This window comes from Rana temporaria, chromosome 5 (assembly GCF_905171775.1).
Source record: "Rana temporaria chromosome 5, aRanTem1.1, whole genome shotgun sequence".
NCBI classification, from domain to species: domain Eukaryota; kingdom Metazoa; phylum Chordata; class Amphibia; order Anura; family Ranidae; genus Rana; species Rana temporaria.
The window spans coordinates 381,777,658-381,804,784 of NC_053493.1; the positions used below are offsets into that span (position 1 = coordinate 381,777,658).

The 27,127-nt window shown below is 42.2% G+C and overlaps 1 protein-coding gene across 6 annotated transcripts in view; it reads right to left on the reverse strand.

The window, feature by feature from the left end:
- Positions 1 to 27,127, reverse strand: part of TRPS1 (transcriptional repressor GATA binding 1) — a 369,634-nt gene that overhangs the window by 47,144 nt on the left and 295,363 nt on the right. The window lies entirely within an intron of this gene.

Consider the following 27,127-nt stretch of genomic DNA (forward strand, 5'->3'; position numbering starts at 1 on the left):
TACACAATCCTCGTCTAGACGAGGATGGTGTCCCTTGCCCTGCCCCCTCCCCTCCTGCAGCCTCCCGGGACACATCACATGTCCCAGGAGGCTGCAAGACCATTCACGGAGTGGGAGTGTGCACATGTGCAGTGGGGAGATGGCAGTGGTTCCTCCGGAAGCAGTAGGAAGCACTGGCTGCAAAAACACAGCGCTGAACCCCAAACATTGGTAGGCACCACCACTTCCTCTCTCAATCTGAGCTCTGCTGTACAGGGACTACAGAAGGCTGATAACAAATCATGTTCTGGTAGGTACACAGCTTGCATACAAAAAATACTTTTTGATGATGTATTATTGATTACAGAGCTCCATTAATTTGTATTTGTGGGTATATATATATATATATTTGTAACCTTTTTCTCTGACAGATATATAAGGTAACTATTAACCATTGGTGCTGCATTAAAGCAGACTTCCACCCACAAATGGAACATTCGCTTTAAGTGCAGGTGACCCCCTGACATGTCACATTTGGCATGTCATTTTTTTTTGGGGGGGGGTGCCCTCTTTTTAGAGGGATCCAGTTCCCACTTCCTCCCAGGGCACCCTGGCACCGGAAGGAAGTTCATTTCCCCCCCCTCCCTCTCGGCAATCATCTGGGACATGTCACAGGTCCCAGATGATTGCCCGGCCAGTCACAGCGTGCAGCGCAGCTCTCGCATGCGCAAAGTGTGTCCGGCTGTGAAGCCATAGCTGGGCGACCACAGTGACAATGCCGGCACCACAGAGAGGAGGGGGACAGGAGCGGTTCTTCGTATGCTCGCATCGCTGAACCGTGGGACAGGTGAGTGTCTGATCAATAAAAGTCAACAGCTACACTTTTTGCAGTTGCTGACTTTTAGATTTAAAATCAGTTTTCACAATAATTTTTCACTTCACTCCTTTTATTTTGATCCTGTTTTGTATATTTTGCATTAGGGTTATTTTTCACTTCCCAAGCAGCCAATTGTTATGTTATTTCTTGGATCCAGTTTTACAGAATGCCTTGGATTGACTTACCAGCAAGGTCCAACAACATAAATATCCGAATGAAACAAGAATTGCTCAAGTTTGACAAAAATAACAGTTTCCTGACAAACACTGTTATGTCGGGCAAACAACGGCCATTTCACACCCAAGAACTTCACGGCGCAAAAATGCAATATGAGTTTTATTGAGAGTGGCCTAGTCCCTACGCCCGTGCCACTAGGCTGGTTATGAGCTTTACATTATGAAGGCCGAAACTGGCGTGTTGAAGTAAAACAGATGGCAAAATGTCCTCAGTGGATTTGAGGATACTTGGCCCGATTCCTATTACATAATTGACTTCATTCCAAGTTTTTTACTGACTCCCACCCTAAGAAAGTGCTATTCATATTGGCTCCTTGGCTGCCACAGCTCCCTGTGCCCCTCCATGGCCTCCCCCCTCCCACATGCAGCTTGCAGTCTGTGTTTTGACTGGTAATCGCTTCAACTACCCATGCACAGAATAAGTATCCGTCTTCTACAAACCATTCATTGCATGATTGTATATTCCAACGGTCAGGCCATGAAGATGGACAATAATACCTGCTATAAAAAGCAACGATTGCTTTTTAAAAATGTTTTTTGTATAAATGTAAAAGTGAACAGCTTACAGAAGAATTCAGGTATGAATATTTTATACATAGTTACAATAGTCCAGCTTGGATCAATATAACTAAGAAATACAATCAACTGCCATTTTATTAGGTATACCTCTCCAAGTGCTTGATAACACAAATTGATAATCAGCCAAGACAACTTGCTGAAGTTCAAACTGAGCATCAACATGGGGGAAGAAAGGGGATTTAAGTGACTTTGAACGTGGAATGGTTGTTGGTGACAGACAGGCTGGTCGGAGTATTTCAAAAACTGCTGATCTACAAGGATTTTCACACACAACCATGTCTAGGGTTTATAGAAAATGGTCTGAAAAAGAGAAAATATCCAGTGAGCGGCAGTTGTGTGGTCAAAAATGCCTTGTTGAGGTCATAGGAGTATGAGCAGACTGGTACAAGATGATAGAAGGGAAATAGTAACTAAAATAACCACTTACAACCAAGGTATGCAGAGGACTACACCGGGTGTCACTCCTTTTAGCTAAGAACAGGAAACTGAGGCTACAATTCGCACAGACTCACCAAAATTGGACAATGGAAGATTAGAAAAACATTGCCTGGTCTGATGAGTAAGGATGAGCTCCGACGTGTTCGCACAGCCCACGTGCAGAGCCCGCCAGGAAGTTGGCACTGTGCTGTGCTAATCACAGGCAGTGAGACATTTCCCGATCTCTGCAGCCACGCATCGGGATAATGTCTCACTGTCTGTGATTAGCGATTAGTGATTAGCGCAGCACTGATCGCTGTATAACTGTCAGTGGTCCCAAAAAAGTGTCTGATCTGTCCGCAGCAATGACGCAGCCCTGCTAAAAATCGATGATCGCCGACATTACTAGTAAAAAAAAATAATAAAAATTCCGTACATTTTTTGATTGTAAGCTCTAATGAGCAGGGCCCTCCGATTCCTCTTCTACCAAATTGTAATGTCTGCCTTTATTTTGTTAAGCGCTGCGCAAACTGTTGGTGCTATATAAATCATGTATAATAAATCTATCCCCTATTTTGTAGGCGCTATAACTTTGGTGCAAACCAATCAATATACGCTTATTGCCATTTTTTACCAAAAATATGTAGCAGAATATATATTGGCCTAAACTGATGAAGAAATATTTTTTTTATATATATTTTTTTGGGATATTTATTATAGCAAAAATTGACGGTTATTTTTTTGTTTATAGCGCAAAAAATAAAAACCGCAAAGGTGATAAATTACAACCAAAAGAAAGCTCTATTTGAGGGAAAAAAAGGACGTATTTTTTTTGTTGGGGTACAACGTCGCACGACCGCACAATTGTCAGTTAAAGCGAAGCAGTGCTATATCGCCCTGGTCATTAAGGGGGAATATCTTCCAGGGCTGAAGTGGTTAATGTCGGTGAGGGTTTGCACGTACTTTAACCAGTTCCTGACCGTCTCACGTACATTTACTGCGGCAGAGTGGCTCTCCTGGGCGAAATCCCATATATATACAGCTTTGCCCAGGAGAGCCACCAGAGGGCGTGCGAGCAGGGAACCCGCCGATTTTATCGGGGAAGCTCTGCCGATTTTATCATCCAATCATGTGCAAGCTAAAATTCTGTTTTTTATTCTCCTTGCTTAGATCTACAGCAACTGCAATCCCAAGTGTTCTTTGCACTTGTAGGCTCGGATTCAGATATCTCGAGATACGCCGCGTAAGTGCAAATATGCGCCGTCGTATCTATGCGCTGTGCCCACAAACTAAAATACGCCTAAAAACAGGCTTCATCCGATCGACGTAACTGGCGTAGAGAGGGCGCATATTTACGCTGGCCGCATTTGGCGCTCCCATTGATTTTCTATTCACATATGCAAATGAGGGAGAGACGCCGATTCACGTACGTGCGCCTGAAGCTGTGCGCGTAAAGTCATACGTCCGGCGTAAAGTTATGCCCCATAAAGGAGGTGTAACTCAGCAGCATCCATGCAAAGGGCTGCACCAGGGAACACAAGCCGACGTATTTTACGTAGGACGTGAATATGACTGGGCGTAGGTTACGTTCATGCCGTAGGAAGTGATCTGGCGTATCTTAGGGAGTAGTTCCGACGTGATTCTGAGCATGTGCACTGGGATGCGTCCACGGGACGGGGCAGGCGCCGTTCGTTATACGTATCTGTCTGGCGCTCGGCCCATCTTTTGCCCGGGGTCACGCCTCATTACTTCCACATACGCCGGCTTACGCCTAGGAAACCCAGCGCAGTTTTGGCAGCACTGGCTTTGTGAATCCAGTGCTTGCCTCTCTGTGCTGCGTCGGCGTAGCGTAAAGGAGATACGCTACGGCGGCATAAATGTGCGCCGCTGTTTGTGAATCTGGGCCGTAGTTTGCACTTGTAGTGCAAAGTGGATTTGTCTTTAGTAAATAACCCCCATTGTGTTTTTTTTTTTTTTCAAAATTGTTGCTCTTTTTTTTTTTTATAGAGCAAAAAATAAAAACCGCAGAGGTGATCAAATACTACCAAAAGAAAGCGCTATTTGTGGGAAAAAAAGGACGTCAATTTTGTTTGGGTACAACATCGAACAACCGCACAATGGTCAGTTAAAGCGACAAAGTGCCTTATCACAAAAAATTGCCCGGTCATTGGGCAGCAAAATCTACCGGGGTTGAAGTGGTTAAATTGGATTGTAAAAGGCGTCTAATAATTATAGTTGGGGGGGGGCACAGTTGAGTACATATTGAAAATGATTCCGAATTCCCACTGCCAGGCAGCTTTGTACTTTGCAGAAGTGAACACAAGTAGAACACTCTCAGCAGAAAAGCACTACATCATTTAAGCAGGTCCCAGAAGACTGGCTGCTTCCTGATTAATGCAACGTTAATCACAGCCTGTGGTCCAAAAATTCCCAATCAATCACGGAGAATTGGGTTAACACGTCTGCATATGTTGCCTTATTAATGTGCTATTCAATTCTGGCAGAGGATATTCTTTCCCCGAAAAGTGGGGCTAATTCATTTGTTTGCACCTTACCGTTTTGTTATGGCGTTCAGGCTATAAGCCTCACGCGGCCTTTCCCATTCTGACAGCGAGCCAAGGGAACGAACGTGCTCTGAAGTGTTGAAAGAAAGACCTATTCTCTGCCCAGGGAACTTCAGCTAATACAGGAAATGAACACAAGTTTTTTTGTACGCCGTCCAGCTTCTGAATCAGCTGTTCCTAACTCAAAGGCGTTTTTTTTTTTTTCCTCTTTTATAACAAGCTGCTGCCAAATATTAGTTATAAAGAAAAGAAGAAAAAAAAAAAACCTCTTAGTTTTTTCGTCTTGTTTCATTTGCAGTTAAAGTAATTCCACTTTTGGATAGATATTCAGGAATACATGTAGTAGAGAGGAAATAAAAATCTCGCCGAGATAAGTTTTTCCATTTTGTATTGCTGATGGGTTTTCACACTTTCCTATACTGCAATTAATATTCATTGCTAGTTGGCATTCTGTCTTCAATTATTTAAAGTGTTACTAAACCTACAACAGTAAACTCAGTCTGTATATGCAGTAAAGCATGCTTGTTATACTCACTGTGGAACCTAAGGGGTTAATCCTTTGCATTGTGGCTGTTTGATCCTGTCTTCTCTGTTCCTCACCTTCCTCCACTGTCCCAAATCCATCTCCTCATAGAACAGAGGCTAGGGGACAAGCTGCACATGCTCAGTTTGGTGTGTATTGCTAGAGAGTTGTGTTTTTTTTTCTTGGGAGAGTGCATGTGATCAGCACAGGGCCAACCAGCACTTTCCAGACAGAGGGTCAAGGGTCATGCAGCCTCATAGGACAGTCAGAGGAGAAAAAAAAACTCTTCCTATAAGCTTTAACCAGGCACTGATAGAAGTTACAAGACTGCTTTATACTGCTGATGAGAAAAGGTATTTAGCCATTTATTTTTACTAAACTAACTGCATTTCCATATTCTGTGTACTGTGGGAGACCAGATATAGTGAATGCAGAGTCCTGGGTTTAATAACACTTTAAAGTGATTGTAAAGTCTTGTTTAAAAAAAATAAAAAAAATAATAACAAACATGTTACACTCACCTTCTCTGTGCAGTGGATTTGCACAGAGCAGCCCAGATCCTCCTCTTCTCAGGTCTCACTGCTCCTGGCCCTCCCTCCTGTCAAGTGGCCCCACAGAGATTCAGCCCCACCCCCTCTCTATACTGATTGGCTGACTTACTTTGATTGACAGCAGCGGAAGCCAATGGCGATGCTGCTGCCTCTCAGCCAATCAGGAGGGAGATTCCGAGGGACTCGTGGACATCGCTGGAAAGAGATGGGGCTCATGTAAGTATTGAGGGGGCTGAGGGGGGGCTGCTGCACACAGAAGGTTATTATCTTAATGCATTGAATGCATTAAGATAAAAAACCTTCTGCCTTTACAACTCCTTTAATTCTCCCCATTGTGTAAAAAGGCAGTTTGATCTTGTCTTCTCTGATCCTCCCCTATTTCCACCATCCCCAATCCATCTGCTGATAGAACAGAGCCTTGGAGACAAGCTGCACATGCTCAGTTCGGTTTGTATTCCTAGAGAGTTTTTTTTTCTTGGGGGGGGGGGGTGCATGTGATCAGCACAGGGCCAACCAGCACTGTCCAGACAGAGGGTCAGGAATCCTGCAACCTCATAGGACAGTTAGAGGAGAATGAAAACTCCTCCTACAAGCTTTAACCAGACAATTGTGAGGCTACAGATTGGCATTGATTAAGCTGCATTGATGGGCAATTGTGAAGCTGCAGATGGGCATTGATGGGCAATTTTGAGGATGCAGATTGGCATTGATCTGGCTGCATTGATGGGCAATTGTGAGACTACAGATGGGCATTGATTAAGCTGCATTGATGGGCAATTGTGAGGCTGTGGATGGGCGTTGATCAGGCTGCATTGATGGGCACTGGCCCTTATTTTGCTTCAAAGTCCTTTATTTAAATTGTAAGTTTTTTTCCTGACACTTCCCTCTTAAAATGAAGGCTGAATGCCGATTAATTGATGCTTTTGAACTATGGTGTTGGAGAAGACATTTGAAAGTCCCTTGGATGGCAAGAAGATCAAACCAGTCAATCCTGAAAGAGATCAACCCTGAATACTCAATGGAAGGACAGATCCTGAGGCTTAAACTTCAATAGTTTGGCCACCTAAAGTGAAGAGAGGACTCATTGGAAAATACGCTGATGCTGGGAAACATGGAAGGAACAAGGAGAAGAGGACGACAGAAAACAAGTAGGATAGATAGCATCATCAAAACAATGAACATGAAGTTAAGCAAGCTCCGGGCGTCAGTGGGGACTTATCTGAGAGGCAGAAGTTGGTCAAGAAACCCCCAGCAACCTCAGGAGGAACCCTAGGATTCCATGGAACCCTGGTTGAGAAACCCAGCACACCAGCTAGAACAAGAAAGTTGAGATAAAACTTTGAAACTTTGACTTCAGTTGGGCTTCAAGGTACATTTATTGAACATTTTGATTTTAGCCTTGCAGCAAAGTCATTTGAAGAGCAATAGAAAATGACTAATTGTAAAAGTAAAAGCCTAATTTCAGTAGTGGCCGAAAATTGCTCCTTAAAGTCTACCATAAATTGCAATCAGCCATATTATAACAAGTGTAAATGATCAACGTTTGCATATCAAATCAAACGCCATGAATTCCGGGCTTGTTTTAGATTTCAGGATTGCAGAGGCCCTAACTCCCTGAGTTGTACTTGGCGGCGGGCCAGGCTTCGTAATAAAGTGCTAAGCAGAAGACAGGAAATACTAGAGGACTCGAACAATGTTATGACAATGTTTATAACTTTTACAGTCAGCCCCGGCTGCACATCTGTACAACATCAGGCTCTGGTCAGGCCCTGAGAGAGGAAGCCAGGCCCCTCCTGGCAGCCGTTCGCTTCAACCAGATGTTATCACATTAGCCGATATCTTTTTACCGAATACAAGAACAGAGAAGGGAGAAAAAAAAAAAAAAAAACATCTTTACATTTCAAAAGAGGAAATGGGAGTTCCTAGTTTGCAAGAAATAGTACAATAAATTAATTGTTGCCTGTGTTTCATTTACAGTGACAAGATCTTTTAGACAATAGAGCTTTTTTTTTTCTTTGAAGCGATGATATTAAGTCAACGTCTCGTCTAAAGGAAACAGACATCCGTTGTGGTGCAAGGAAAATGGCTGCAATTACTTGGGACACGGCTGGAAGGTCTGGTGTGACACCAGGGTGTATGAAAGGTCAGGTGGGACTTGGTGACCAACAATGTCCCACTAAATAAAATAACGTCACGCAAAAAAGAAGAATTTTATCAAACACAATTGGCTGCAAAACTGGCTATATAACTTCAAGGCAACTGAAAAAAAAAAAAATATATATATATATATACAAACACAAACATATACACGTGTCATCAGTGACAACAACAGCAATATATCGCCTTTGATAGATCTTTTAGAGGTGGACAAGTTGCATTCTTAACTTTACTTACGCTTTCTCACCTGCCTGGAGGTTCAACTTCACTCATGTTTTCAGGTTATATACATGTTAAAATGCACATTATAGGCCTGAAAATTTGTTAAAGTAGTAGTAAAAGCCATTTCTTAACCACTTTACCCCCGGAGGATTTGGCTGCCAAATGACTGGGCCACTTTCTGCCATTCGGCACTGCGTCGCTTTAACTGACAATTGCGCGGTCGTGCGATGTGGCTCCCACACAAAATTGACGTTCTTTTTCCCCCACAAATAGACCTTTCTTTTGGTGGTATTTGTTCACCTCTGCGGTTTTTATATTTTGTGCTATAAACAAAAAAAGACTGACACTTTTGAAAAATAAGGAATATTTTTTACTTTTTGCTATAATAAATATCCCCCCCAAAAAAATATAAAAAAAAATGTTTTTCCTCAGTTTAGGCGATATGTATTCTTCTACATATTTTTGGTAAAAAAAAAATCACAATAAGCGTATATTGATTGGTTTGCGCAAAAGTTATAGCGTCTACAAAATAGGGGATAGCTTTATGGCATTTTTATTATATATATATATATTTTTTTACTAGTTATGGCGTCGATCTGCGATTTTTATCTTGACTGCGATATTATGGCGGACACATCGGACACTTTTAATGCTATTTTGGGACCACTGTCATTTATACAGCGATCAGAGCTATACAAATGCACTGATTACTGTGTAAATGACACTGGCAGTGAAGGGGTTAACCAGTAGGGGTCAGGGAAGGGGTTAAGTGTGTCCTAGGAAATTATTCTAACTGAGGGGGCTGGGCTACATGTGACACGACAGTGATCACTGCTCCCGATTACAGGGAGCAGACGATCAGTGTCCTGTCACTAGGCAGAAGAGGGAAATGCCTTGTTTACAAAGGCATCCCCCCGATCTGCCTCTCTGTGACACAATCATGGGACACTGCCAGACATCGAGTCCGCGGGTCCCGTGGGCATGGAGACCACAGCAGGCGCGTGCCTGCTAGGCGGCAAATTCAAAGAAACATACCTGTACGTTGCTTTGCCTTCCCGTGCCATTCTGCTGATGTATAAGTGCGTTAGGCAGTCGGCAAGCGGTTAATGTTTTACCTACAAGTAAGCCTATAATAAAGTAACTGTAAGGCCTCATACACACTGGATGTTTTTACAGCTGTTGTTTTTAGCTTCAGGCCTTTTGTTCAGTAGCCAGTAAACTCCCTAGCATGTTATCCTATGTGTCCATTCATACATAGGCTGTATGAATGGCAGGGATGTTTATAGGCTGAAAAAAAAAAAAACAGAAATAGTGGAACCCCCAGAAATCCTCACTTCCTGTTCTTCTGTCTGTAGCTCCACACAGTAATGCAAGGCTTTCTGCCTGGTGTGGAGTGTCATGCTCGCCCCCTCCCTTGAGTACCAATTGAAAGTTTTATTGTAGAACGATCACATAGAGTGCAACGTTTCAGAGCCTGCAGGAACCCTTCGTCAGACATGTGATTGCATGCCTGACGAAGGGCTCCTGCGAGGCCCCGAAACATTGCACCTTGACTATTGTGACGTGATCATTCTACAATATAACTGTCAGATGGCAAGTGTTGATCTGTGGTGTGCTGGCAAAGATGTACATAGATAGTGGAACCCAGGATACATGTCTGGGGCAGTTTGGTACACGGAGGAGTACCTTCAGCAGGCAAAGGAATTCATCACTTCCACCTAAAAGCCCACCACCAGCTGAACAAACCTAAACACAGACCTAGATACTATAGCACCTGGGACTGTTCTATCAGCCGCCTTGCTGGTAGACAAGTGGTTAATCCACCAGCATTGATACTTTTTTAATTTAACATCGTGTGCAAAACATTTGCCAAGCCACTATGGGGAATCTCTGGATCATTTTTCAGCTAGTCAGAACAATTGATAAAAAATGTGTTTCAGCAAACTTAGGTGTTTTTCAGAATAAAGTACAAGATAAAAAACAGGCAGTGCCCCTAGATCATCGGCCAGACCGGGTCTGATTTATCAAATACAACATCCTATTGATTTCAGTGTAATTTGAGTCATGATGCCTGACCTTCGTGGGGCTAATATTTTAGAAGACGGGAGCTTTGGAATTTTCAGTCTCGGGTGTCCCAAGTATTGTAGCTAAAAAATTCAAGTAAGAGAAAAGTAAAAAGTTAAATAAAGTTGAATGAAGTTCTACTCTGTTTTGTTGTAAATGGGTAGCACTCAACTCATCATATTTTCAGCAAAAAAGCAAAAAGGCTTAATTTTTGATAACTTGCTTTAAATTGCTCCTCCTGCATACACCTTAGCCCTGCCGTTTATAAAGCAGTAACATGGTTGCTTGAGAAGGTCTGAACCTATTGTGTGTGCTATGTATTTAAGGCTGAACCCCAGGAACATATAAAAGGTACAAATGAGTATAGCTCTGTAATCCTTAAAAGTGGTAGTAAACTTTCATTTGTGATTTTTACCTACAGGTATGCTTATAATAAATCTTAAGGAAGGTGTTTTGCTAAAACATTTCAACGTTTTGATGTCGAACTGCTGTTTGTGCTCAATAAAGATTTAAGAAGAAGCATTCGAGTTTCCGCTATTCTTTTTGCAATTTGTATGTATGGGACACAAGACCTGAGCACCGTTATTCACCGGTAGAGCTTGGTGAGTTTTTGTTTGTTTATATCAACATGCTTATAATAAAGCTTACCTGTAGGTAAAATTAATATCTTCTAAAAGGCGCACCACTTAGGAGATATTCAGGCGAGCAACAGCCAGTGACGTCGCATGCGCTCTGAAGGAACGGCATACCCATACCATTCCTTTAGACCTGTGTGTCGTTACGGTGTCTCCCACACGCAACTTATTTTGAATACCCACATCTCCCACCCAATGATACTCACCTTTGCCATGCTCCCCCTGTAGCTCTGTTTATTTGTCAGACATATCAAATACTTATAGTTATAGGGGAGCATGTGACCTTCTCTCTTTACTCCCAGGATCCAATGCTTGAGTCTGAGCTGCCAATTGCCAGAGTCTAACACCCTGTGTACCCTCCATCAGTGACCGACATGGGCCCCTAAAAAAGAATATAGGGCCAGATCCTCTAAGATCCTGCGGCGGCGTCGCATAAGCTATTTACACTACGCCGCCCCAACTTACAGGAGCAAGTGCTGTATTCCCCAAACACTTGCTCCGTAGTTTGCGGCGGCGTAGTGTAAAAGGCCCGGCGTATCCCCGCGTAATTCAAAGGGGGCGGCTTGTATTTAAATTAAGCGCGCCCCCGTGCCGATCGAACTGCGCATGCGCCGGGCTTAAAATAGCCCAGTGCGCATGCTCCAGTTCTCGATGGAAAACGTCAATGACGCCGACGTGTGCGTCATTGACGTAAAGTCGTATTCAAGAACGACTTAGGAAAACGATGTAACTGACAGGAAAAGACGACGCGGACCCGACGCCATACTTAACATGGCATACGGCGGACTGGCGTAAGGTTACCCCTCATATAGCAGGGGTAACCTTACGCTTACGCAAACGACGGCTACGCGACTTCGTTCGGGAATCGGCGTATCAGGCTCATTTGCATAAACAAATGAGACCTGAACGTAAACGCCACCTAGCGGTCGGCGTTGTATTGCATTTAGGATCCGACGGTGTAATTGATTTACACCAGTCGGATCCTCGCCTAAATCCGTCGTATCTTGTTTTGTGAATACAAAACAATGATATGACGGCGGGAAATTCGAATTACGCCGGTGTATCAGTAGATACTCCGGCGTAACTCTTCTGAGAATCTGGCCCATAGACTCCAGACTCCAGCAAACAAATTAAGCAGATAAGGAGGGCAAGGAATAGGAACATCCATGGATGGCCTTTCAAGAGTCATGTTGCCCCAATGGTCAAAGTGATAAATTATTTTCAAAGAGATGCCTTGGTGAAAATATCCTTTCAAAATAATATGCACCAAAAAAGTGCTGGGTAATTTTAGTATTGTTCATTATTCATTCTGTTCTTCAACACACTGCTTGAGTGTTGGCCACTTTCCATCTGTCTCATACTAAAACACTACTGCGTTGATAATTTGCTTGATAAATGTCATCCTTTGAGATCTTTCTATGTATTTATAATTTTTATGTCATACACCTTCTAATTCACCCTTCATAGTAAGTGGAGGTTATAAAAAATGTATTTATGGCTAAAAAACTGAATTTTGTCCTTTACTGCCTTGCTGAATGGAGGACAGCAGAAACGACTGGAGGATCAAAGTCAAATCTGCAGAACTGCAAGGTAAAAATCATTTGGGGTGGAGTTGCTGTTTAAAAGAAACAAGAAGTCTGTATACACTATGTGACGAAAGGTTTGCGGACACTTGACCACTTATATGAGCCTCCTGAACATCCTATTCCAAACAACAGCCTACACTCTTCTCAGGAGGCTTTTTCATGATCTTGGGGTGTCTCTGTGGAAATATATGGCCATTGTACAAAATAGCATATCTGTGGTCAGATACTGATAATGGATGAGAAGACCTGGCCCACAATCAACTTTCCAATTCATCCCAACAGTGTTCAGTTGGGTTGAGGTCAGGGCTTGATGCTGGCCACTTAAGTTCCATCACACCAAACTTAAAAAAAACATGTCTTTGTTGAGATGACTTTGTGAATAGGAGCACAGGCATACTGGAACAGAAAAAGGCCCCAATTTGTTCCTACATTACCAATACCCTTACGTGGCTATATGCCTTAACAACAGGGGGCTAAAACACCTGAACTCAATGACTTGGAAGGATGTCCACACACTTTTTGGCCATACAGTTTACATGTAGCCGGCTATGGAGATCATTACATCTGGAGTAATAAAAAGAAACACATCTTTCAAAAACTTAATAAAACAGGTCACACAACAGCTGGAAATTCATTAGCTCATAGAGTAGAAACATGTTCAATTCTTTGACAGGATCATTTATCACTATGCAAATTTTACCCACTGGTTTGTCATTTAAGAGAGCAACACAACACAAGAGAACCACCCACACAGGCATTTAATAAACAGTATGCTTTTCATAGAGCAAAGCTGTTATAATTCCGCAGCATTCAAGCAGGAGATAAAGGTTTCAGCTACAGTAATCAGGAGCATGAGAACAAGAGGAACCAGCTCTGAATCACATCATTATAGGTACACTACAGTGGAGAGGAGCTGCATTAAGGCACAGTTCACACTAGGTGGCAACAGCGGGAGGTCCCTATTATAGCTAGGCTTTCTTGGCGGGCAAGATGAAAAGGAAGGATACAAGCTATAGTTACAAGTTTCCTCTGTGGAAATGCTTGAACTTGCTATCAAAAGTGAACCCTTTGTCCGCTGTCTGAAGCTAAGCTGCATGACCTGGCTTGTGTAAAAGAGAAAGTAAAAAAATAAAAAAATAAACAGCAACTCCAAGCAACAAAATATAAAATGTCAATCATTGAGCTGACAGTTCTATCTAGAAAAACTGTACAACAGTGCTACATTCAAAGTCACTTTACCTTACTAAGTTATAAAACCTTCTATGCAGCCAGATTTTCTATGTTTCTTACATGCTTTTCGGCAGTACTTCAGTCTCTTGTGTTGGGTTTGGCTCCCTGTTGTGACTCAATGTATATGGATGAGGTGGAAGTGAGCTCATAGAGAGCCCCATGCTGAAAGTTTACTTTTCTACAAGCCTTCAGACTTTTTGAACACAAGGATACTACAAGGTATGGATAATTAAACTAGTGGGGCAGTCCAGTTTACAAAGCAATGAAAAAGGTTGATATAGATGAGCTTGAGCTTATATGCTGTTTGTAATGCCCCGTACACACCATCACTTTATGTGATGAAAAAAAACGACATTTTCTGTGAAGTAAAAAATGACGTTTTTGAAACTTCAATTTTCAAAGACGAAGTTGCCTACACACCATCGTTTTTCTCACAATGTTCTAGCAAAGCGAGGTTACGTTCTCACCACTTTTTCCATTGAAGCTTGCTTCATAAGTAGCTTCTGGGCATGCGCAGGTGAAAAAACGTCGTTTTAAACGACGTTTTTTACTACACACGGTCAATTTCTGTGAAGTAAAAGTTGACGTTTTGAAAAACGACACATAAAATTGAAGCATGCTTCAATTTTTTTTGGTCGTTTTTTAGAAGACATAAAACGACGTTTTCCCCCACAAACGGTCAATTAAAGTGACGTTTTTAAAAACGTCATTTTTTTTTATCACATAAAGTGATGGTGTGTACGCGGCATAAGTATACATCTGTTTATTACATCAATAAAAAGGATCTATAATGTTAACGTAAAAGGCTGGTGCCCCCCTCTGTTTTTGCTGTTCTAGTGTTTCGTTTAGACAAAGTTTTGCCTAATTTGAGTTGTTGAAGATCCAAGGTCTATGACGGCCTCGGAACATCTATCTTAAATGCAGGAGGTTGTTTGTTTTGGTTTGCATATTCACAGTTTTACCTGCCAAAGGATTCTGAAATCTGTCCAGCCAGTTTTGGGATTTACACACATCTGCCATGCTGTACAGCAAAGCAGATGACAACCCTAATGCAGTTCACTGTGTCACATTTAAAGTCATATTAAACCCTCCCTGAAGAAGAAAAAAAATAACAGAATACCTCTCATTGTTGCCAGTGCTTTTTTTGTGTTCACCCTCCCTTTTGCCATTTTTGCATTTGAAGAAGATTGCACCTCAATTCTGCCTCAAAGGATGGCTTTGTTGCCTAGTAGATCTCCTTGGAGCTAGCCGAGGAGCTCTGGCATGTTCTGGCACCATAAACAGGGTGCACATGGGCAGTGTATCAGGTGTCCTTCTCATTGCACTCGCCAGAGGGCTGGTCTTAGGGCACACGTTTGGCTGGGGTTTTTTGCAATGTGCCCACTCGAGTGCTTTGCATGCCTGCAGTTTTTATGAAGTTGGTCAGCAGGTCTTTCCTCAACCCTCCCAAGTGCTTGGGACCAACATGCAGAATGTGATAAGGCATGTGCAATTTGTTTACGTGTAGCACTACTACTGCACGAGCTGCTGTAGATATAAGCAGATCCTTTCTCTATTTGAAGCAGGGCAGCCAGGCACACAGCTGGCATTCATCCATTCTGGCTCAGTAAACAGTGCAGGGGCATTCTTTTTTGTAAATGTATTGCTGGTAAAACTTGGGAGGGGGATCTAAGAGTTAAGAAGAGTACTCCAAAAGGGGAACAGACTGCTAGAGAAGGACATCTTTGCCTTGATAGTAGCACAAGGAATCAACAATGTGATTTTAATCAGCTAAGACAGTCTATACAGGCACAGCTGGGGGCCATGCACCAAAAATGTACAGCAAGATTATGATACGGTAGTCCACTTTCACACAAGAGTACAAACTTCAGCACAAGAGCACATGAGCATGGCCCCAAAGAAAAGGGGTCTAGCATCCAGCCCAGGAATGCCCCAGTGCAAGCAGCCCTTGGAGCTCACGGTTCCTCTCCCACAAAGAGATAAGGCCCTCTTCTCTGGACCCCAGCCTGTGTAACAGGAACTCCTCCACCATCTGGACACACCTCCACAGGTATTGGACAGGTCCTATTAAATATTCAGGCCAGATATATGAATCCTCCTGTCCTAATCTTCAGAAGATTCTCTTAGATTCAGAGGGAGGTTATCAAACTCCCAGCCAGTGGAGTTTTGTGCAGACCAAACTAAACAATTCTGGCTCCTGTGGCTACAGAAGAAGCCCCATACTACATTTACCTAACAGCCTATGTAGGAGGGTGATACACACAAATACTGGGGCCAATTTAGAAAGAAAGCAATTCACCTACCAGTATGTCTTTGTAAAGTGGAAAGAAACTGGATTACCCAGAGGAAAACCATGCAAACACCGGGAGAATATGCAAACTTCCTGCAGATAGTATTCCGGCTAAAGTTCAAACCAAGGACCCCAGTGCTACAAGGAATGAATGCTAACCACTAAGCTTCTTCTTCACCTCAGACTACCTCTTTACTGAAATAAGGATCCTGGGAGGTAACAAGGGAATAGCAAAAAAGTAAAGACTGAAACATATGGGAAGGTATGCAAGAAGAAAAGCTGTGTACATAGAATATTTGTGGTTGATTTACTAAAACTGGAGCACTTAGGATCTGCTTGAATTGTGCATGGTAGGCAATCCGCTTCTAACTTCAGCATGTTTATTAAGCTTTGACAATAAAACCTGGAAACTGATTATTTCAATGCAGAGCCGCACAAGATTTTGCACTAGTTTTAGTAAATCTCCCCATTTGTGTCAATTCACAAAACAGAATATTATTAGTCTGTATGGGTGCATGTGTGTATGCTGCTTGCTGAAGTCCTGATGCTCCCACTATTGGCAATAGGAAAAGGGGAGGTGTCAGCTGCAGCTGTCATTGCAGACATGATTTTTAAAGGTGCAGGCTGTAGGACTGTTATCTTGATCCTGGTCTCACTACATAAATATTCGCTGGTTTATTCAGTTCCACAAATTCACTTGTTGTCTATAATTGCTCATTCATATTTTAGTCAGTTATTTCCCTTTGCTGAGATCTCAGTTAACTCCTTTGGGGATCTGGGATGCTTTAACTCTTTGAGGTCTTCTTAACAGTAAAAAAACAATTTAGGTTGGGATTAGCCTTCCCGGCTTCCCCGTTTGTCTCCACCAAGTTTCTGAATCAAGTCTTGAAGAGCCCATTGACCTCTTGTCTCCTTGCCAGGCCTCATAGGGTGTGTGCTGCGCAATACAGAGACCTCTACTGAAAGAATCCCCAAATTCCCAGAGTATCCGATTGTAGCACATATAAAACATATTTTTTACAGCTTCAAAGAAGCATCTTGCTAATTCCAAAATGAGTCACCTGCTGTGTGAGCAAACAAGCTTAGCTCATGGGCAATGTTCTAAAACGAGAACTTGTGAGTTCTTGGAAATAAAAATCCCAATGGAAACATTACTGTCAGTGAACAAACAAAAAATGATCATCTTACAATGACAAACAGCCTTTTACATATTGTTTGTGAATTGTGCTATGTAGCAGGAAAATAGATCATCACATAATGTATGTCAAGTATTCCATTATCAAGCAATCCCAGGAAAAGCCTGAATTTACACTCTACATCTAAATAACAATAAGCTAGGAAACATATATCTGCTACTCCAAGTCACCAAGGAACTAAAGCAGACATTGCATGAAAATGTAAACCATTCCAAAAGCAAGAAATATATACATTGGATCTGGCTTCCAGCCCCTTTCCAGAAAGGTGCCATCACTGTGCCTTACCACGGCCTCCTGGATGATATGAATACCCAAAATCCTGCAAGAATTTTGTCTCCTTAGGCTTTTATTGGTGCCTTCAAGATGCAGCCAGCTGAACTCGCGCAATTTCAACTTCCGCTGGCAGTCCCGATTTCGGCCACGATTTCAGAGACATCTGTGCAGGTTTCTGCACAGATGTCAATGTAAATCGCGGCCCGAAATCACAAAAAGTAGTACAGGAACTAACGGTGTACTGCGCTTGGTATATGTCGGCGGCGGCATTCAAACACAGTGCGGGAAGCGGGGATCGGCGTATATAGCGCACCCACAATTTCCCCCTTATTTTAAGGGGAAAAAGTGTGCGGTATACGCCGATAAATACGGTAATACATTTTTAACATTCAAAGCAAACTCCATCATCCATCCGTGTCTCCATGCTTTGTTTTGTTAAAAAAATCACTTTGAAAAAATTCCTCTAGCATTTTTGGCCGTGGCAATCTTGAGTAAGGGCAAATAATTAATGTAGCATTTACTTCCTAGAATCCATCTGCCCTAAGCTCAAGCATGCATGCAGGAGAGTGTGCTTAGCTGAGGAAACCTCTCCTCCCTTCCTGAAGACTCCTGAGATGTATGACATAATTTGCCTAGGCAAGAACTCAGGAAATAATTTAAGACATTTAAAATAAATTCAAAGCAAGTAAATATGACATAATTTTTACTAATGCTAGCAGCATGAGGATTACAAATAATCAATGTTGATTGGGAGAGTGAAGTTCCACTTTAAGTCCCTGGTGCGCAATTCCTTTAATTCCCTTTATCTCTTTTTAGCTTCACTTCATTAGCAAAGTATAAATTACATGAGGATAGCCCTGGCATGTTTGTATACTTTGTAAACAACGCAGTACAATGTAGAATTCCCTTTTAATTCAAGAAGATGAACAAGTCCTCGGCCAACAATCCTTTTAAGATTTAATGTTTATACGTTTCTGACAGAGCAGTAGCAGAAACATCTCCACCGCATTAAAAAAAACAAAAAAAAAAACATATTTTAATGAACAACAAGACTATTTCCTTTATCCACCCTCCTGGGGAAGTGAAGAAAGACGAGGTATTCCAAGTGATGAATCAGACAGAGTGAAGTCATCAGCTGCAACAAACAACGGCAGCTAAATGTCTCAATAACGAAAAACACCATGTAATGCAGAAAAGGTAGAGGGCCGGCAGCTCCAATAAGAACCACATGCTCTTCACTGCTAGAGACACACTACAAATTCTTTCAACAATGTCTCATTTTCAGTACTACCCTTTTTATAACACTATATATTTCATATCATCCCCGTAATATAGGTCTGGATGAGGCACAGAACATCTACCATTTACAGTAAATATTCTGCACCTGAAAGCACAGTCCAACATAAGCCACATTATTATAATATCCCAAAGGAGGCAAAATTTAGTAACTGCTTTGCAGCTGCACGCTACAGACCTGTTTTCTGAAAAGTTAACACATGCTTGCCAGCTCTTCCCCAACTAAAATCTGAGGCATAACAAGCCACACCCTGATTAATGCAAGATAGGTCTCCATTTACCCTAGCCACACCTGGCTGTACTGTATGGAGACCACACCTATTTCTTTGTACAGTCCAGCCCCCGCAGAGCAGTATTTGATAGTTTAGTAAGAAGGAATAAAGACCCACCCCTGAAGAAAGATATTTAGTTTACCACACTGTTTGCTTTGTTCATGTCTTTTACAAATATATAGTAAAATAGTATAGGTGAACTCCACCCATATGGGTAAATATAAAATCAAAATGATGGTATGCAAAACTTTGTTTGCAACAATCTGCATAATTGTCCAATCAATCTAGTGTATTAGAAACCCACACGCATCTGCTTCCCTACATAGCCAGGAGGATGACCTCATATTCCTCTTTCATGGACACCCAATTAAGCTCCACCCAGGTAAAATCTTCACCCCAAACCGAGCTGATTGGACCATGAAGGTTAAGCAGCATACCAAAATGATCATCCATTTATCTAATAAACAAGCTATCATTATTGAACTGCACTGAGTTGTACAACAGAGAATTGGATTAGAGCATGGCCACACTTGGTCTCAATTTAAAGTATAACTAAAGGCAAAACCTTTTTTTCAATTTTTGATAGAGTAGAGAGGGATTAGAACCCCTATCAGTTTTTATTGCTGTTTGTGTAAGGAAATGCACCCTCTCTATTTGTCTTGTTTACCATTATCATTAAAAGTGAAAGTAAAAGAAAATCCAACATTTTGGGTTGTCCCCAGAAATGTAATAGAGGGGAAATCATCCAATGGGGACACTATTTCTGGTGACCTGGGGGTCCCCAAGGAATTCCCTTGCAGGTATTTTCTCTCACTTGCTGTTGGGCCATGGGACAGAAAGTGAAGGGAAATTTCCGCAAGATGGTGAAAAGAAATGACAGGGGTTACAAATCTCCTTTGCTAAATCCAAAATGAAAAAAAAGTTTTGCCCATAGTTCTACATGCCAGAGAAGATATATTAAAAACAACATTGATGTGCTTACACTTGCATTTTCTTCCTAAGTTAATGTAGAACTGTGGTCAAATTATAAAATCCTTTAGGTGATGTACGCTACCCATACCAAAAAGACTAGGCTCTCTGTTTTTCTAACTACTCCCTGAAAACATGATCCTGCCCTGTAGAAGTAGGACAAGACGGAACTCTTGTCTGTGCAACAGGTAAGGAAGGCCCTCCAGACACTGAGGAAGAGAGCTTTACCCTTGAAACATGTAGATGCACCCGCTTTTGGTGGCTTGTTTGTTGGAAATATTTCATGCACTTTTTTTGTGAGTAGATTACGTTTATTTTACTACAGTCCTACAATAATGCACTAGGCTTTCTTCATATGCTTGTTTTCTGGCCTGTAGAAGTATTACAAAGGTAATTTGACAAAGAGGCATTCCCCAAAACATTTTATCCTGGAAATCGGCTGGATTTCCTGGTGTGTTCCAGTGTTTTGTGTCTGCCATAATGGACTTCTGGGTGCTGGTGACATGCATCCCTCCATTTCCTTGCCGTGGGTTTGCTTCAACGAGGATCACTTGGACCTCATTTACATCCAGGTCTCCCAGTATATCCTGGACGCCTGAGGATTATGGCTGGACATCTACTGATAACCATCGCTATATTTCAGTGTTGACTTTTAACCAATTGAGGAATAAAGTAAGACTGTTTTTTTTTGGAGATACTGGTCTCTGTGTTTTTGGGGCTCTCAAACTCTTTACTAAGTAGTCCTTTGTTGCACTACTCACGTACACAGCATCCACATGTCACTATTGGAGCGCCTTGTTAGTGTTTTGTTTTTATTTTCTCTTTGATATGGGGACAACATTTCTTTCTGCAGTAAAATTGCTGAAGTGTTGTCACCATTTCTATTGCAGTAGCTGCTTAGATGTTGGGACAGTTGATATCCCTATTAGTAAAAAGTCATCCCTATCTCAGCCCACAGCCCTTAAGATCAACAGCATATAGCTACATCTGCAAAAGCTTATGGAAATTATGTAAAACCTCTTATGCCCTCCTGTCTAGCAGGATATGGGAGAAATCCAACTTCCTAGCTGTATTTACCAATGGCGCCCATTTAAACTTATCATAAGCGTAGCCAATCATATTAGAGGTGTTTCTTTGCATGACTTGTAGTATAGGAGAATAATAGTGTGTTTCTGGCCCTATTAACTTTTAAATGGAAGTGCCTGAAAAACATGCGTAAAAACACATTTTTCAAACACTGCATTTAATGTCAATGGGCCAAAATGCATGATTCTGCCCCAAAAGAGCTTATGTACTTTTTCAAGCTTCACACAACGGGCGAGAAATGGCACAATGCTCAGGTGTGAAAGGGACCATTGAAAATAATGCGATTCCTCTACTTGAGCATCCCAATCTGTGAATTAGACTAAAAAGAAAGACGAATGCTTTTTAACATATGAACTAGTATTAAAATTTACTAATTTCAGTTTGAGAGGAACATTGGGTGAACTTATTTTAGCTCTCTGATGTCATCACTTATGATGGAGGCCCAGTGGTCTTACAATGTATGTGAGGACCCTGAGGGCCGGCTAACATTCCTGAAGTGCTGGACAGTCAAGAAGACTACCCACTTGAATAAGATAAATAATTCACCTATTTTATAATTCTCTAGGCAAAACGAGTATTTAATCTATGCAGTGTGGATGGAGAACCATTACAAGGGTACATTTCTTTCCAGTCCAGATTTCAGCTTTAAGCAGTTTTCTAAATTGTTGCTAGTTTTGTGCATCCATTGATATAAAACAGACACCTATTAACTGATATGGTTCTTTCCAAGCAATCCTGGCAAACAAAATGGCCACCGGCCTTGTCAGCTGGACCATGTGTATCTCAAATGGTGGGATTGAGTTAAATTTCACTGATGCATAGAGAAAGAAAAATAATCACAATTAGAATCGTCAACTGGGATTGTGCAACTATCTGTGACAATGTTAAATAACAAGTAAAAACATGTTTTCTTTTTACCCATTTTTGTAATACAACTTTGCTTACTGGAAAATGCCTTAAAGCGTGATTCAAAACACATGTTAAAAGATCTGAATGAAAGAAAGAAAAAAAAAAGTCTGGAACATCGAAGCAATATATCATTTGTGTGTTTAAAGTTTTTTCTTCCCTCCTCTCTCTCTCTCTGTCATGAACACTTTTATGTCCACCAGATTTATTTAAACTAGTTTATTATATAATGAGGCTTGTCAGATCATAAAGACAAAGACTTCTATTATGGAATCTATCAAAGTTTGACTCTGATCACATTGTATAGCACTGGGGTTGGTTAACTGCTACGATGCAATCAAGTGTATGTTGAGCTGTAAATGCAAATGTTTCAAATTATTAAAAGCCACATCTGTCAGCGGGATCATACTTTGAAATGTTTGCGCTCAGGGTTTTAGGTTATTAAGATCCTTAAGCTGCATCTTACGACATGGGCTCTTACCATATAGACTGGATTCTGGGGTCTGTACTGTGTATAATAAACAAACTGAAAAAAAAAAATATTGCAGATATATACGATTTCACGCAAGTGTTGTATTTGAAACATGGCTTTTACCTGTAAGTGATCAAATGAAAATACCGCATAGAAACAAGCTAACATTCAGACACTACAAAGATCCTTTTTACAGTCTTGTCTATAGGACATGTTAACCAATTCTCCAATTTCCTGAAACATGTGGGGCCTATCTGTACGCTACCAGATTATATTGTGTTCAGACCCCCATAGAAGATTTAAATGCAGGTTTGATGTAGAAGAGAAGGCCTTTCCAAGAGGCCTACTTACCCTATATAAACCAAATCACTCCCCAACCCCTTTTCAAATCTAACTTCCCCCTCTAACCCAAGCCTAAACCTAACACTCACATTAACCCAACCTTACCATTACCCCATCTCATCCTAATTGCTTAAACCCAACACTCACCTTAGTCCCCTCTGACCCTACTCTAAGCCTAGCCCTAGAGAAAACCCAATCAACACCCTAACCCCCTGTAGCACTTACACATTAGCCCAATCATAACATTACCCCATCTAAACCTATTTTTAAACCCAATTCTCACCTTAGCCCCCTCTGACCTTAGCCTAAGCCCAACCCTAGAGTTAATTTACCCTCACTCTAACCATAAGCCTAAAACTCGCATTAGCCCAACCCAACCATTACCCATCAATCCTAGCTAAAACCCAGCGTACACCTTAGCCCTCTCTGACTTCAGCCTAATCCTGACCCTAGAGTAAACCTAAACCTCTCCCCAACCCCCTCTAACCCTTAACCTAACACCTACATTAGCCCAACCTTATTTTAGCTCCCTCTGGTCTTAGTCTAAGCCTAACTCTAGAGTAAACCTAACTCTCTTCCTCAACCCCGCTAATCTTGGCATTAAAGGAGTTGTAAAGGCAGAAAGTTTTTTTTTATCTTAATGCCTTCTATGCATTAGGATAATAAATGGTGTGTGTGTAGCCACCCCCAATTACTTACCTGAGCCCCTTTCTTTCTCCAGCGATGTCCACGATCCCCTCATACATTCTGATTGGTTGAGGCAGAGCAGCGGTGCCACTGGCTCCTGTGGCTGTCAATCAAAGTCAGCCAGCCAATCATAGAGAAAGAGGGTGGGACCAGGTCAGGGCTCCATGTCTTTATGGATACACTGAGATCTGACTCGGCTTGGGTGCCCCCTGTAGCAAGATGATGGCTGAGGGGCACTCAAAGGAGGGAGAGGCTAGCAGCTGCAAAGAGAGACCAGTGAAGAGGAGGATCCAGGCTGCTCTGTGCAAAACAACTGCACAGAGTTTGTAAGAATAACATGTTTGTTATTTAAAAAAAGCCTTTACAATCACTTTAAGCCTAGTACACACTGGCTGAATGTCGGGCAGCAATAGAAACCGGCCAACATTCAGCCCATGTGTAGTGTAGCCAGACCGACAGAAGCCAGCTGTCCAAGGGGCATGACCAGAAAAGGTCTGCCGATTGGCTCCCCATCTACGCTCTGAGCCAATGGCTCAGATCACTGACTGGATGTTCTGGCGGGGTGGGCTTCTACTTGTCAGAAAACAATAGCAATCGCAAAGCAGAGGAGACTGCTGTACTCACATTGGATAGTTAGTACATTGGCTCCTCCTGAGCTATCATTTTTTTATTTGGCCCACTGGGTTGAAAATTAGCAATGTGTACCAGGCTTAAGTCTAATCTTAGTGTAAACGTAATCATCACCCTAATTATCTTGAACCCAAGCTTAAACCTCACCCTCACACTAAACTCACCTCTCGCTAGCTTGAATGTATCTCTCAACCATAGTATAATACCTATAACAATAGACTAAATCTAACCCCCATCCTATCCCTAACCTTAAAAAGTATCATCATATTCATCTCCAATTCATGGTGGGTTGATAAGATTAGTAGCTTACATGAGAAAGATAAATGTATTTCTGACTTCTTTAAATTTACCAGGAAGTAAGAAGAACTCTGCATTTCTGGCAAGATCCACAGGTATTTTCTGTGCTTGCTGAAAATTTTCTCATCCTGAAAAAAAGAATGCAGCTACCACACCTAAGCCAACATTCAGCCCGTGTGTAGTGTAGGCATTTCTGGTAAGTAAAACATTTTTTTTTTTCAAATGTTTTTTTTTTTTCAGATCCCGTGGAGATATATATGCTTTGTGCACTGGTCCAAATCCTTTGGTGGAAGGGGGGATTATGGTGTGGGGTTGTTTTTCCGGGGGTTGGCCTTGGCCCCTTAGCTCCAGTGAAGGGAACTCTTAGGCCCCGTACACACGATAGAATCCATCCGCAGATAAATCCCAGCAAATGGGTTTCTGCGGATAGATCCTATGGTGTGTACACGCCAGCGGATCTGTTTCCGCGGAGAAATCTCCTCTGGGATGGATTCCAGCAGATCGGATATTTGCTGTGCTGCACAACAAATCCATCTGCTGGAATCCATTCCAACGGATGGATCCGCTCGTCTGTACAGACTTACCGGATCCATTCGTCCAAAGGGATTCCCCGCACGCGTCATAATGAATTGACGCATGCGTGGAATTCCTTATATGACAGCGTCGTGCCCGTCGCCGCGTCATAATCGCGGCGACGGCGCGACACGTCATCGGCAGAGGATTTCCGCGCGGATTTCAATGCGATGGTGTGTACACTCCATCCCATCGAAATCAGCGGAAATCTTTGAGAGGATTTATCCGTGGAAACGGTCCGCTGGACCGTATCTGCGGATAAATCCTCTCGTGTGTACGGGGCCTTAGGGTGTCAGCATACCATATTTTTTTTGACAATTTCATGCTCCCAACATTGTCAGAACAGTTTGGGGATGGTCCCTTCCTGTTCCAACATGACTATGCACCAGTGCACAAAGCAAGGTGCATAAAGACATGGATGAGCGAGTTTGGGGTGGAAGAACTTGACTGGCCTGCACAGAGTCCTCACATCAACTTGATAGATCACCAGGCGGAGACTACAATCCAGGCCTTCTCGTCCAAATGCGCTTCTAGAAGAATGGTCAAACATTCCCATAGACACACTCCTAAACCTTGTGGAAAGCCTTCCCAGAAGATTTGAAGCTGTATTAGAATAAAAGGTTGGGCCAACTCAATATTGAACCTTACGGACTAAGACTGGGATGCCATTAAAGTTTATGTATGTGTAAAGGCAGGTGTCACAATACTGTTTGTAATACTGTTTGTAATATAGTTTATAATATATATATATATATATATATATATATATATATATATATATATATATATATATATATATATATATATATATATATATATATATATATACAGTATATGTATCAATGAGAGAATAATCGCCTTTGTAAAGTTAAACTCTATAGTTTAGGTCGAAGTAAGTTCAGTATATGCTATTTTACTTGTAAAAAAAAGGGTTAGCAATCCTGGCCAGTCATTCAAAGACCTTCGACCCCCTGTGTGAACAGGCAGGTGACACATTCTATTGTTTGATTCTGCAATGTAGTTTGCTATGAAACCTCTTGGCCTCCAGCCTACTCTCTGGACAATGAATGAGAATCATTAGCACTATATTCAATAAGCAGTTAGCTGTAACAGGAAGTTGTAAGGCTGAACTAAGCAACAGTAAAGTGTATCTTACCTATATGTATTTCAAATATGTATTTTGCAGTATGTCTGCAGTTAGGGGTTCTGCTTACTGTTAAGAGTTGGGTAAATATTGTGCTAAAATCTTAGGCTGGCTATGGATTATGCAATTTTCTTTCCTTTCACCTGTAGAGGAATTGTTTGATTTCCCCATCAACACAGACAGTGTTGATGGGGGAATCCCTGCTGCAAAGCTATCGCATTCTTCCTTGCCGAAGAAACACAATGATTAGCACTGCCAGCTATAGCCAGTGGCACTAATCGTTAAAAAAAAAAAAAGTCTGGTCAGGGATGGACTGGCCATCGGGACTACCGGGAGATTCCCGGTGGGCCGATGGCTCAGTGGGCCGGTCGGAGGTCCGCTGCGATCTACCCGTCAATTGCCGACAGCTGGTGCCTGGTGGGTAGATCGAGATTTAGCGAGCATGCAGAGTAGTGCAGGAAGCGTGTGTAATATGCTCTCTCTCCTGTCACGCCACTCACGCTGCTCCCCGGCGGCCCCTCCTCTCTTCTCGTCCATCCCCCTTTGCTTGTGACATCATCTGGGATGGACAAGAAGAAAGGAGGGGCCGCCGGGGAGCCGAGTGAGTGCCGTGACAGGAGAGAGAACATATTACACATGCTTCCTGCGCTACTCTGCATGCTGGCTGGTAAACAATGTGCACCATAATGTGCCCTAATGTGCTATGTGCCCTGATGTGCTATGTGCCCTGTGTCCTGATGTGCCATGTTCCCATGATGTGCTATGTGCCCTGATGTGCCCCATACCCTGATGTGCTGAGCTCTGTACCGTGCCCTGATGTGCACTGTACCCTGATGTGTTGTGCCCTGGGCCAGTCTGGATGAAGTCCAGGGCCACATTTTTGTCCCAGTCCAGCCCTGAGTCTGGTTGTGCAGAAGTCAATCTATATACCGACTTATGTGTAACCAGGGTGCCCATACATGGATCAAAATTCAGCTGGTCCCTGCTGTACCGGCCGCATTTCAATCCATGTATGGCTTTAAGCTGTTGCTTATGATATACATTTTTGCATACGTGGCCAACACTTTAGTGTTC